The 12,762-nt window shown below is 45.1% G+C and overlaps 1 long non-coding RNA gene across 1 annotated transcript; it reads left to right on the top strand.

Moving 5' to 3' along the window:
• The first annotated feature begins 1,048 nt into the window (after positions 1-1,048).
• Positions 1,049-5,180, top strand: LOC102424177. Its single transcript, XR_002828824.1, has 3 exons — positions 1,049-1,062; positions 4,535-4,751; positions 5,099-5,180. It is a non-coding gene; the product is annotated as an uncharacterized LOC102424177 (long non-coding RNA).
• The last annotated feature ends 7,582 nt before the right edge of the window (positions 5,181-12,762 follow it).

Genomic DNA, 12,762 nt, shown 5'->3' with positions numbered 1-12,762 from the left:
CCTTATACTGTATACTTTATGAATCAATAAAAAATTTACAATTTTTAATTATAAACCTGTGTTTTCTATCAAAATTATTTCTTGCGTGAATTTTGGGAAAACCTATACTAGAGGCCCAGTGCACGAAATTTGTGCACTCGGGGTGGGGGGGGGGGCGTCCCTCAGCCTAGCCTGCACCTTCTCACAGTCTGGGAGCCCTCAGGGGATGTCTGACTGATGGCATAGGCCCTGCGGGGAGTGGGCCTAAGCCATCAGTCGGACATCCTTAGTGCTGCCGCGGAGGCAGGAGAGGCTCCCGCCACTGCTGCCGCTGTGCTCACCAGCCGTGAGCCCGGCTCAGCAGTGCTCCCCGACTTGGTGTGCACGGACCACCAGGGGGCAGACACTCATTTCAGGAGCTGCCCCCTGGTGGTCAGTGCGTGTCATAGAGACCGGTCGTTCTGCCATTTTATCAATTTGCATATTAGCCTTTTATTATATAGAATTGTAAGGGGGAGACAGACAAGAAATTAATAGGCAAATCAAGATATACTATAAAGTAATGTAATGTAGTTTAGTCTGGTATAATGTAATATAATCCTATATAATAAAAGACTAATATGCAAATTGTCCTCTTGACTGGGAGTTCAACCAGGGGGTGGGGCTGTCCGGCCAACTGCCTGAGGCCCCTCCCCCTGGCCAGCCCCACCCCCGATTGGCCAAACACCACCTGTGCATGAATTCATGCACTGGGGCCTCTAGTATAATAAATAACATAACTATAATATAGCATTGTATATCATCATATCATATATCATATGGTATCATATCACATGGTATCATATTACATGACAGGCCTTGGTTCCATCTTTGTATCCATCTCTATAACATCCATCACCAGCATGAGCATCAGAGGTGTTGAATGAGTGTTGGCCAGCTGAATCATTTTATGTGTACCGTGTGAAGCCTTTGATCAGATAATCCTGTTTCTGCCATGGCAACATCATCATCTTACATTCCTATGTTTGTTTCAGTCACACGAGAAGAACAAATATTAAAAGGAGAAGACTGAGGAAAGATCAGGTGAGCTGAAATTTCTAGACCTCCAGCTCTCTGGCTTCCAATAGTGGTGGGAACTTAAAAATGTCACGCTGCCCCTGTGTCCCTAAGACCATCCTGTTGGACACTCTCAGTGTAAAAGATCCAAGGAAATCTGTTTTATAGACAGGTGGAAAAGGAGTTAAATGGCAAATTCGAATGATACAGAGCTTTCGTGACTTAATCTTTTCCCCCTTCTTTCTAAAAAATGCCTTTTCTTTTTTGAAATTTCTGTGACTATCCCTAAATTTGTGTTTGCAACACACAAATATGCATTGGTCTGTTTGCAGGTTGGTTTTGAGTGTTAAGATGCCCAGGGTGTGCTGAGAAGTGATCATTTTGTGTTTTATTTAATGATGAGCACGTCCCCTCTCTTGACCTTCTCACAGCGCAGATATGAAGGCAAATGAAAACCCTGGGATCTCCTCACTTCATTCCTGCCTCCAACCTTATAGCCTAGTATTATGAGAGGCATTTAATCAAAGCATAGAAACAATTATAATAACAGCCTGAAATTACATTCACATCTGCAATCGGAATTGCTAACATCTCGCCTCCCTCTACCATGCTTCTGTCGTCTGATTTCAGTTCCCTTGTGGTGACTAAGAGTCTAGTCATTAATATCACACCCACCAACTTCATTGGAATTTACTGTCAGAAAGGTCCGTTTCCAGCAACTCCCTGAGCTGAATGGAGCTGCTGTGCCAGATATGCTCATCCATTGCACAAGTCCATGCATTTTCTTTGTACTGGAATCACTTCCCAAACTTGGGCACCAACATGAGATTGCTATCCATTTTCTATGTGACAGGGTGGAAAGATTTGGTTTAAAGTCATATGCTACCATAATTCAACCGACTACTAGAACATTATTGCCCACATTCTTACCTTTTCAACAACACTGGGATGATTTAGTAGTCATGTAATAGTAACAATGGCAATAACAACAACAACAAAACTACCCGTTTACAGGAACTGCTGGGAAGAGACACATAATGCAGACCCCACAAAGAACTAGTAATGAAAATCTGGAAAATGGGAAATTCTATAAGACAAACATTCCAGTTTCTTCCACAATTAAATGACCTGTAAAAGACAGGGGGTGAGGGGAGACTAATATAGATTAAAACAGACTTTCTTTCTTTATATGTATTTTTATTGATTTCAGAGAGGAAGAGAGAGGAAGAGAGAGATGGAAACATCAATGATGAGAGAGAATCGTTGATTGACTGCCTCCTGCACGCCCCCTACTGGGGATCAAGCCCACAACCCAGGCATGTGCCCAGACCTAGAATTGAACCATGATCTCCTGGTTCACAGGTCGACTTTTAAACACTGAGCAACACTGGCTGGGCCAGACCTTCTTTTAGAAGGTGGCTCAAAGCAGAGAGGCAGCAGTAGACCAGTGAGAGAGCTGGCTTGAGAGAGAGGCAGGGGCAGATGCTGCCCACCCTGCATTTCCTTTCCCACACCCTTCCTTTCACCCTGGCTGACTTCACCTATGAGACCCCCTTCCTGGGGAGGCCTTCTTTGACTGCTTCTCCCTAATCCAAGAGGGGCGGTTTGTTTTCACTCTGTGCTCAAAGGGCCCCTGGCATGAATTTAACCGGTTTCGGCGCAATTGTATATTTTTTAATGAAAAAAATTGAGGTGATTGTAGTTCTGCCTGCAGTTGAAGGAATAATATGCAACGTTATTGCATGTGTAGGTTCGAGTGACCATCACCATAGTCAAGATACAGATCATTTCCACCTTGAGAACCCCTCCTGCTAGCCTTTGTAATTGCCTTTGTACTCATCTATTTCCCTCAGGATTCTGTGAGCACCATAAGCCAGGACATAAACTATGTCCTGGTTCAGGCTAACTCAAACCAGCACATGGCTTCTAGGTGGTCCCACGTGAAATGTCTGTGTACTAAATTCTATCACAGTAAGAGAATGGGAATTAAGACTACTATCTAGAAAGGCTTTGGCCAAGAAGGAGAGAAAACATCCCAAGGCACGTAGTACTAAAGAGATACAATATGTTAGGACCTTTTCCTCTGTAGAGGATTGTGAAGATCTCAGTGGTATCTGGGGCTTTATATTGCCTTAAGAAATCACCTGCTCAGGTGACTCCAAGAGAGACTTGCACCAAGGGAGGGACCAATTTCTCTGCGAAAGGAAGCATGAACACCAGACTTTTATTTTCTGGTTCTAATTTGGTTCCTTTGTTGTTGTTTTGTGTGTGTGCATATGTGTGTGTATGTGTGCGTGTGTGTTTTAAATATATTTTTATTGATTCAGAGAGGAAGGGAGAGGAAGAGAGAGATAGAAACATCAATGATGAGAGAGAATCATGGATCGGCTGCCTCCTGCACACCCCCTACTGGGGATTGGGCCCGCAACCCAGACATGTGCCCTGACTGGGAAATGAACTGTGACCTTCTGGTTCATAGGTCAACGCTCAACCACTAAGCCACACTCATCGGACATATTTGGTTCCTTTGGCATCATCTTTCCATGAGTTTAATGCACTTGCAAATTATGGACTCATGGTGATTCAGGCCTGGGGACATATGAAGCCTGGTGGGCAAGGGATTGGAGGGACCCAGCAGGAGTCTTAGGCTTTGTTTTCTCTACACTATCTTATGACAGGCTTGGGAGAAGGCAAGTTTTCTTTCATTGGTCATAGCCTCACTCTTGGGTTTCATCTTACTAATGGCAGAATGTTCAGAAAATGTCTTGAAATAGTAGGGATCCTTAAATTATCCCCAAGTCCCTAGTCATGTGCTTCACTGATGCATGAAGACACCTGTGAGGCTTCTGAATTCCTAGGTTTTAATGAATGAACAAATATCAAAGTGCGTCAGATGACTCTGAGTTCCATTTAAGCTCAAATCCTAAAAGGGCGGTGACTAGTTGACCCATTATTAAGATCACCAAGTATCAGATCCTCACTTATGGAAAGTTTGTTTACATCAGGCTTTGTGCTATTTGGGTAGATTAAGGGAGAAATAATCCTGTCACTCATTCATATAGCATTCCATCTGCCTGTCCATCCATCCATCCATCCATCCATCCATCCATCCATCCATCCATTTTTATGTCCAGAGTGCAACCCTTTCTTAGGAGCCCCATGGGACAGGTGAAAGGCCACTGAGGCAATAGTAGCTTTTTTTTTTTTACTTGTTTGCAATGTTTTTTAGGCACAAATATATCTTTGCCTCTTAGACACAACAAGAACACCAACCCTTCAGAATATATGTGAATAGCTTATTGGTGACAAAAAGGACCAATGTTCTTTTCCCTCCTGTTTTAAGTAAGAATAAACTTGAGCGTCTGAACAGAAAAGGAAGTGATTGTTGTGGATATGTCCCCTCTCCCCAGCACTTAATATATTTTATGTTTTGGTTTCCCAGAAGTGAAAATCTCATGGAATGTTATTTTTCCCTCACTGGTATCTATTATATCTCCAGGGGAATCTACTACACATAAAATGCACTGTGATTATTCAGTTCCACCTGGAGAATAAAATATCTTCCAACAGCTTCAGTGAGCCTTCACTAGGCTTCACCTTGATGGAACACACCTCACAGACAGAAGTCCACACCAATCGGCCTATTCTCATTGGTCCCCCTATTGTGAGAGCCAACTGATTTGGATGGAATTGAATATTCTCTTGAAGGTTCAAAGGTGTGTTTTCTTGAACCCAGTTTAGAAACCAAGGTACTCACGTATAACAACAGAAGGTGCCATGTGATGTACGCTCCCATTATTCTGCACTGTACTAACCTTCCCTAGCACTTAGAAATAAAATATAACTGGCTGGCCCCTAATTTCTGCAAATACAGTGATATATTCTCACAAAAAGTGCCCTTATTGCAAAATGCTTTTCTATATAGATTTTGCACAAATTCTTACATTATGCAACCAGAAGTTGGGAAGTGAAAAGGTCTACAAAACCAATGAAAGGGAAAGAGAAAAGATACAGGGAAAAATAAAGCCAGACTTATAATTGTGCCCATGTTGGTGTTTTACAGGAACAGAGAGCAGAGACACTATGATGGGTATGAGAAAAAATGACAGAGTTGGATCAGGGCACTGTGCTGTGTTGAAGATTACTGCTATGAAGGTGTTACAGCCATACATCTTTATATATGTTACTAGAGGCCTAGAGCATGAAATTTGTGCATGGGGGGTGGGGTCCCTCAGCCCGGCCTGCACCCTCTCGCAATCTGGGACCACTGGCTCCTAACTGCTTGCCTGCCTGCCTGCCTGATCGCCCCAAACCACTTGTCTGCCTGCCTGATTGCTCTTAACTGCCTCTGCCTGCCTGTCTGATGCCCCTAACTGCTCACCTGCCTGCCTGATCACCCCTAACCGCCTCTGCCTCGGCCCCCACACCCAAGACGCAGGCTTCCCTCCTCTGGCCAGCCACAGGAAACTGGAACCCGGGCTTCCCTCCCTCTGGCCAGCTGCAGGCACCCGGGACCCCGACTGTAGGCAGCTTCCCTGCCTCCAGGGCGGTTTCCCCCAGGGGCCGGGACCAGGCTTTATCCTGAAGGACGTTCAGAAGACCTCTGGTCAATCTGGTCTAATTAGCATATTACCCTTTTATTAGTCTAGATGGGGTTAAGGAATTATTGACAACATATTCAGAGACAGGACCTTTTTCACTGCTCTAAGGGAGTCGGCACTTACATGTTGTCCTAGACCAGCTGTGGGCAAACTACGGCTCGCGGGCCGGATGCGGTCCGTTTGAAATGAATAAAACTAAAAAAAAAAGACCATACCCTTTTATGTAATGATGTTTACTTTGAATTTATATTAGTTCACACAAACACTCCATCCATGCTTTTGTTCCGGCCCTCCGGTCCAGTTTAAGAACCCATTGTGGCCCTCGAGTCAAAAAGTTTGCCCACCCCTGTCTTAGACCCTGATGGATAGGCTGTTCAGGATAGACTGGGAAAGTCATTTTGGCTCTCTAGGCTTCTGTTCTTTCTAAAACGTGGGAGCTATGTCAAAGGACCTAGTCTACAAATCTATATGTGTGTCCATATTTCTCATCTCCATTTCTAAGCACATGGCAGTGTCCCCAGGCTGTGCCTGGCACATTGTAGCCAGAAGGGATTCCTGCTTTCCATCTTGTTTTATCTGGGGAGGCCTTGGGAGGTGTCAATATATCTGTTTGAGTATCATCTCTGTTAGTGTCAATCAGATTACCCACCAAGAGGCATTTTATCACTAAAGCTCAGAGCTCCTTTGAACAGTGCTTTGGAATTTCCTTTGGCAAAGAAGAGTCTTGATCAAGTCACAATAGGGTTGGCAGGACCAGGACGAGATCCTGGCTCTGCTGACTTCTGGCCACAAGACTGCACGGCCTCTCTTCTGTACCCTCCCTGCCACGTCCTTTACTTAGGTCTGACATGGGCTCCCCACGTCTCTGGGAGGCTCCACTACAGCTCAGCTCTGTGAAGTCTGGCAGCTGCCCTCAATCAATAGGGCTACTGCTATTATTACTAATCATCGGAGAGAATTCATAGAAATGTGTGACTCAGCTTGTTTTGCTTCTGAGAACCAGGGGTTAATGCTTGTTCCTTGGAGGAAGTTCTGTGGCTCAGAAAGAGAGAAACAAAATCATATATACCAAAGTGACCTTTCACCCCAGCTGTTGTGCAGAGCATGAAACGAACGAGCCAGGTCCTAATCGGGTTGGAAACTGAGAGCAATGGGAACAGTCGCTCTGCGAAGACGACATTCGGCAGGGTCCCCAGTTTATTCTCTCGGTGACCCCTGCATTAAATGTGTCCAGTTTGCTGGTCACAAGCTGGTTTTTCAGATGGGATGGCTTGGCAGCTCCTTCCTGGCCTTGAAGCCAGCAGCCAGGAAGTCGGGAGGGGCCCTGGGATGGTGAGGGAGACCACAGCTTGGGTTCTCCCTTGACGTACCCACCCTGGCTGTGCCCAAGCAGGAAGAAAAAAAAATCACAGACCCACTGTCGGTCAACCATGATGGGCCACCTGCCAAGGAGGTGGGGGCAGCAGGGCCTGGGAAAGGAGGACACGTGAGGCAGAAGCCTCCCCAGGCGCCGAGTCACCCAGAGGGCTGCGGGGGAGTGTTGCGGGGTGAGGAGCCTGGGCTCAGACCAGCCTGTGGTGAACATCCTCCCACACCAAGGAGCCAAGATGACTGCACAGAGCGAGGGCGGGGGCGCAGCGTGTGGGGAGGAGGTGCAGGCTTGGGAAACAACACCCGCCTCCTCTCTGTCTCCCCTGATGGGAAGCCAGGGCCAGTGGAGGGGGCTGGTGGTGGGCATGGTGCCACCAAAACCACACGGCTTTTGGTTGATTGGCCTTGAGGTCTAACCTAAGCCTTGAGACATCCTAAGAGAGTAACCCCAGGCCCTTTAATTCTAGGGCCGACTTTAGATGATCTATGAATATAGGGGAAGAAAATAATGAACCAAGTCACTTATTTTACTTTCTAATACCCCCAAAGTATGGGTTATAGAGACAAACAGCAAAAGACCATGTGCATCTTAAGAACATGCCCACCTTAATAATCTTCATAACGTGCCCACTTTCATATCACCCTGTGAATCCTTCTATTACAGAGTTTATCATTGACTATTATTTGTCTTTTTCTTCATATACCTGCCAGCTTTTGAGGTCAGGGATGGAATCTTATGCTCATATCTGCAAATGAGTGTAGTAGCAACTGGTTTATTATGTGAATAAAGGAATGGATGAATGAAAAGTCAATAACTTTGGAAATTAGATATCGCTATGAATATAAGAGAGTGTGTTTCTTGGGTGGCCCCTGAGGCCGGAGGGAATTTCCTTGTCTCAGGATCCCATGAGTAAAGTCGACTTCTGCCCCAACCTTGAACATTCCCATGAAGACAAAAGCATGTTCATTATTTGCCACTACAATTTAAAGCAGATTAAAATGCATCCACCAAAAAAAATGAGAAGAGGACTTGCTATCTAATGTTAATGTTAAGCGTTTGTGGGTCTTTTTTTTTCTTTCTATCTTCATTTCTCATCAGCACAAGAGAATGTTCTTTTTTTAATTGACTTTACCAGAAGTCACACTCGCAGGTGTACGAAAGCTAAGATAAGTTTCTAAGTAAAGGAAGGCCCGTAGCCCTCTCTCTGTACATTGATTGTGACCCGGGGAAGCCAAATGCATTAAAACGCACCACATCCTTTTCGATGAAAGACCTGCCACATTTTCAATACTTTGTTGACCTGCGCCCTAAGCATCCATGGGGTTAAAGGTCGTCTGGTGATGAAGAGGAAAAAGGTCACCAAGAAGTAGGTTTTTTGATTTCTCTAAAAAAGCAAATCCCCTACCTCAAGGTACCCCCCACCCTTTTACACTCGATGGGTGAAAAGGAAGAGGTAGATTTTGAGGAAATCATCATGAGATTATTCAAGATGATGGCAGAAAGGAATCGTCACAAGCAGCGGCAGCAACATCAGTTGAGATACCAGGAGGCAGCCTCCATTGCCCTCTTTCCCTCCCTCACACGATATCAGTCTCCAAAGTGCTTGGGTCCCATCTTGAATACACCCTCAGTCCATCCTCACCCATTTTTGTGCATCCATCACCTGTTATTAAAAAACATCTTTATGGAGATTCAATTCAGAAAATCAACAATTCAACCATTGAAAGTGTGCAATTTCATGTTTTTTTAAAACATACACAAATTTTGCAACCATCATCACTCTAATTCCAGAGCATTTTCACCCCCCCCCCACAAAAAACTGTACCCAGTTGCAGACACTCTTCATTTTCCCTCTCCCAGTAACCACCAATCTACTTTCTGTGTCTATAGATTTGCCAATCTGAATATTTCCTATCAATGGATCATTGTGTCTGGCTTCTTTCACTTAGCCTAATGTGTTTAACCCTTTGCGGTCCAATTTTATTTTTGGAACTCAAACAGTCTGGTCCAAATTAATTGACGGGATTGAATGTTGAACCGGTTTGCGGTGTCGACCTCAGCCTTGAGGTTGGACCTGCTCCTAGCACCTGGTCTGTCGAGTCAGCCTCGACGTTGGACCTGCTACTAGCGCCTGGTCTGTCGAGTCAGCCTCGATGTTGGACCGAAAAGGGTTAAAGTTCATCCATGTTGTAGCATGCATCAGTACTCCATTCCTTTTTTATGCCTGGGTAATATTCCCTCAGATAGATGCACCACATTTTGTTTATTCACTCATCTGTTGATGGTCGTCTAAAGTTACCTCCACCTTTTGGCCATTAGAAATGGTACTGCATGATCAGCTGTGTACAAGTTGTTGGGTAGACGTGTATTTTCATTTGTTTTGGGTATATACCTAGGAGCAGACTGGCTGGGTTGTCTGATAACACGTTTAGTTGTTTGAGGAACTGCCTGTTTTCCACCTTTTCATTTTTGTCCCCCATCCAAGACCACACAATGGCCTCTTGAGTGTTTTCTTCCTGCCAGGACTCCTCACCACAGCATCAGGGAGCAAAGTCTACCACCCAACAGACACCTTTAGCACTTGCATCGTGAACAACATGGGCAAAGTACTTCAAGCATGATCTGGGTCATGTCCCTTGTTACGCACTGCTTGCAATAGTTCATTGCACCTAGAATAAGAGCACAGCTCCTGCCAGCGGTTCTCAACCTGTGGGTCGCGAACAATGAAAATACATCCTGCATATCAGATATTTACATTATGATTCATAACAGTAGCAAAATTACAGTTATGAAGTAGCAACGAAAATAATTTTATGGTTGGGGGTCACCACAACATGAGGAACTGTATTAAAGGGTCGCGGCATTAGGAAGGTTGAGAACCACTGGCTCTAGAAGGTCTGGAAAGGTCTCCTCTGTTTCTCACTCCCTCTCAGTGGTTTCCAGTCACTCTGGCCTTCCTTGCACACTGGCTCTCTCCTGCATTGAGCCTTTGCACATGGCCTTTATCTTGTGTCTCCTGCCTGGATTAGAAAATGCCATTCTTCACAAAGCTGGCCAAATGAATGAGCAAGTGCACTGGATTCAATATATTAACATGTTCACATGCAGCTGGTTGATAGCAGAGTCCCCACCAGATTCTTATATCAAGAGCTTTTTGTTTCTTTTGAATCTCTCCTAGCTGATCACGTAATATATGAACCTGTATTGCAGACCCTCTCCCACCTCTGTACCAGGCTTTCTTGACTTCAGCATTACTGACATTGAAGATTATAATTTTTTTGTGGTGGATGCTATCTTGTGAATTGTAGGACATATTTATGCATCCCTGGTCTCCACCCACTGGATGCCAGCAGCATCCCCCCACCTCCTCAGTGTGACAACCAGAAATATATCCAGACATGCCAAAGTCCTTTGGGGGTGGGGAGAGAAAATAATCTAGTTGGGGACCACTGTGTATGGCTATGGTCTTGTTCAATGAATATTGGAGCTGAAAATAGCCAAGGGCATTTCTAGTCCCTGCTCATCAGAGAAAGCCTTTTATCTAAGGTAGGAAATAAGACCCGTAAGAATTTAGAAGACGTTTTAACAAGAAAGTTGGAATCCAAAACATTCATGATAGAGCTGCAGGTAGTAAGAATATTTGATTTGCCAAATTCCTCATTCTTCCAGAATTTGGGTCAATATCAACTTATATTGGGATTCCCAGCCATCCTGGGTCAGGCCTGTAAGTATGATCTTGCCCCTTAGGGAGGCATTTCTACAAAGTATTTTTTCTGGGTTGCTTGGCTCATTCTTCCCAAAAGATCAGAACTTTAGAGTAGCCATGGTAACAGATGGGGGAACACAGGATCAGAGAAAGAGACCCTATGATAAGGGTTCATTTGTAAGTGCTTCGCCTTAATGTCAACAACTTCACCTCCTATAGCCTTCGTCTTAGGCTTGAGTCTAAGAAGCAGAAATTAACACAATTGCTCTGAGCCTTTCCGATTCAGGATGCTTCCCAGCTCCTGCAGTGCTGTTCAGACTTGGCGGGGAGCGACCTGAGGCCCCATTAGTTACCCCCGTGAAAAAAGGAGTCATCTTAGCTGGAGATGTCCAAACACAAGATTTCATCCTTTTCGCCTGGGCAGAATTAGTAAATGTGCATGATGTATATTAAGTGTTTAATTAAAATCCAATGCTAGAACATTTCCAGGGAGTTATAAAAACTCTTTGGAGGAAGTCTAGAAGCTGGGGTGCTTGTACATTTATCAGGAATATCTCGCCCATCAGATACCAGGTTTTCATCTTCGTTCTCTTTCTCTTTGGTACCTGGGTTGGTCAGCAGGTATTAGAGCTACTAATAATAATTTGATAATTCTCAGACAACTTTTCAGGTTATAATAATTTGAGCCATTAAGGGCATAACCACCAAATTCCCTCCAGCCAGAGGCCCACCAGCGCCTGCCTCCCTGCCCCTCCCTCCGGCTGGAAGGTTGCTGGGTGCCTAGCGCAGAGTCTGTGTTGGAGGAACGTAAGGATCCCAAGAGCAATTTGAAGCTTCAGGGAAAGTGCTTGGAGGCAGAATTTGGCTCCTTTGGCTCTAGTCCCTGGTAAGACTTCCTGGGGCCGGGGAGCTGGGTGTGTTCTGAGAAGAGAAAGCAGGCTCAGGAGCTACGCCCGGGTGCTCTCAGGCTGCGGGATGAAACCTTACTTAGTAGCCATGTTAACTGAATCCTCACTTCCTGTGGATTGATGGGATTCATGTCGGAATATCCCCGCACTGTTGGAGATGTCCCTTCGCTGATTGCCTCTGCCTTCCAAAATAGGGACTCTTATTTTCATTGCTGGATTGTTTGCCATTTGCTCATTCATTCATGCATTTATTCACTCTCTGTTATTCCACATAAGTCTATTTAGAACTTTCTATGTATTGTGCACTATATTTGTCTCCAAACTTGACCTTGATTGATCATTGACTACTATATGCCAGCTACTATATGCCAGGCACTGTTCTTTTTTAAAAAAAATATTTTTATTGATTTCAGAGAGGAAGGGAGAGGGAGAGAGAGATAGAAACATCAATGACGAGAGAGAATCATTGATCGGCTGCCTCCTGCACACCCCCCACTGGGGATGGAGCCTGCAACCCGGGCATGTGCCCTGACCAGGGATCGAACCGTGACCTCCTGCTTCATAAGTCAATGCTCATCCACTGAGCCACACTGGCTGGGTTGTTCTTGAGTGATTTACCTGAACTACCTTTAATTTCCAAAGTCCTTTGAAAGCAGAGAGTTTTCTCCAGCTGGAACCAGAGGGGAAGGTCAGAGAGTTTCAGAGCACAAGAAGGGCTTGAGCTGCTGCTGCTGGCTTCAAGGTGTAGAGCAGCAGTTCTCAACCCGTGGGTCGCGACCCCTTTGGCGGTCTAACGACCCTTTCACAGGGGTCGCCTAAGACCATTCTGCATATCAGATATTTACATTACCATTCATAACAGTAGCAACATTACAGTTATGAAGTAGCAACGAAAATAATTTTATGGTTGGGTCACAACATGAGGAACTATATTTAAAGGGCCAGAAGGTTGAGAACCACTGGCGTAGAGGGTGTGTGGCCAGGAATGCAGGTGTTGCTCAGAAGCTGAGGGTGCCCTGCTCTGTAGCCCACAGCCACCAAGGAAATGGGGACCTCAATCCCACAGCTACAGAGAAATCAATGCTGCCAACAATTTGAATGAGCTGGAAAGCAGGTCTCCCCGGGGCCTCCCGTTAGGAG

The sequence above is a fragment of the Myotis lucifugus genome, unplaced genomic scaffold, assembly GCF_000147115.1.
Source record: "Myotis lucifugus unplaced genomic scaffold, Myoluc2.0 scaffold_35, whole genome shotgun sequence".
In the NCBI taxonomy this organism is placed as follows: Eukaryota; Metazoa; Chordata; class Mammalia; order Chiroptera; family Vespertilionidae; genus Myotis; species Myotis lucifugus.
This window is presented reverse-complemented; position numbering and strand designations above follow the sequence as displayed.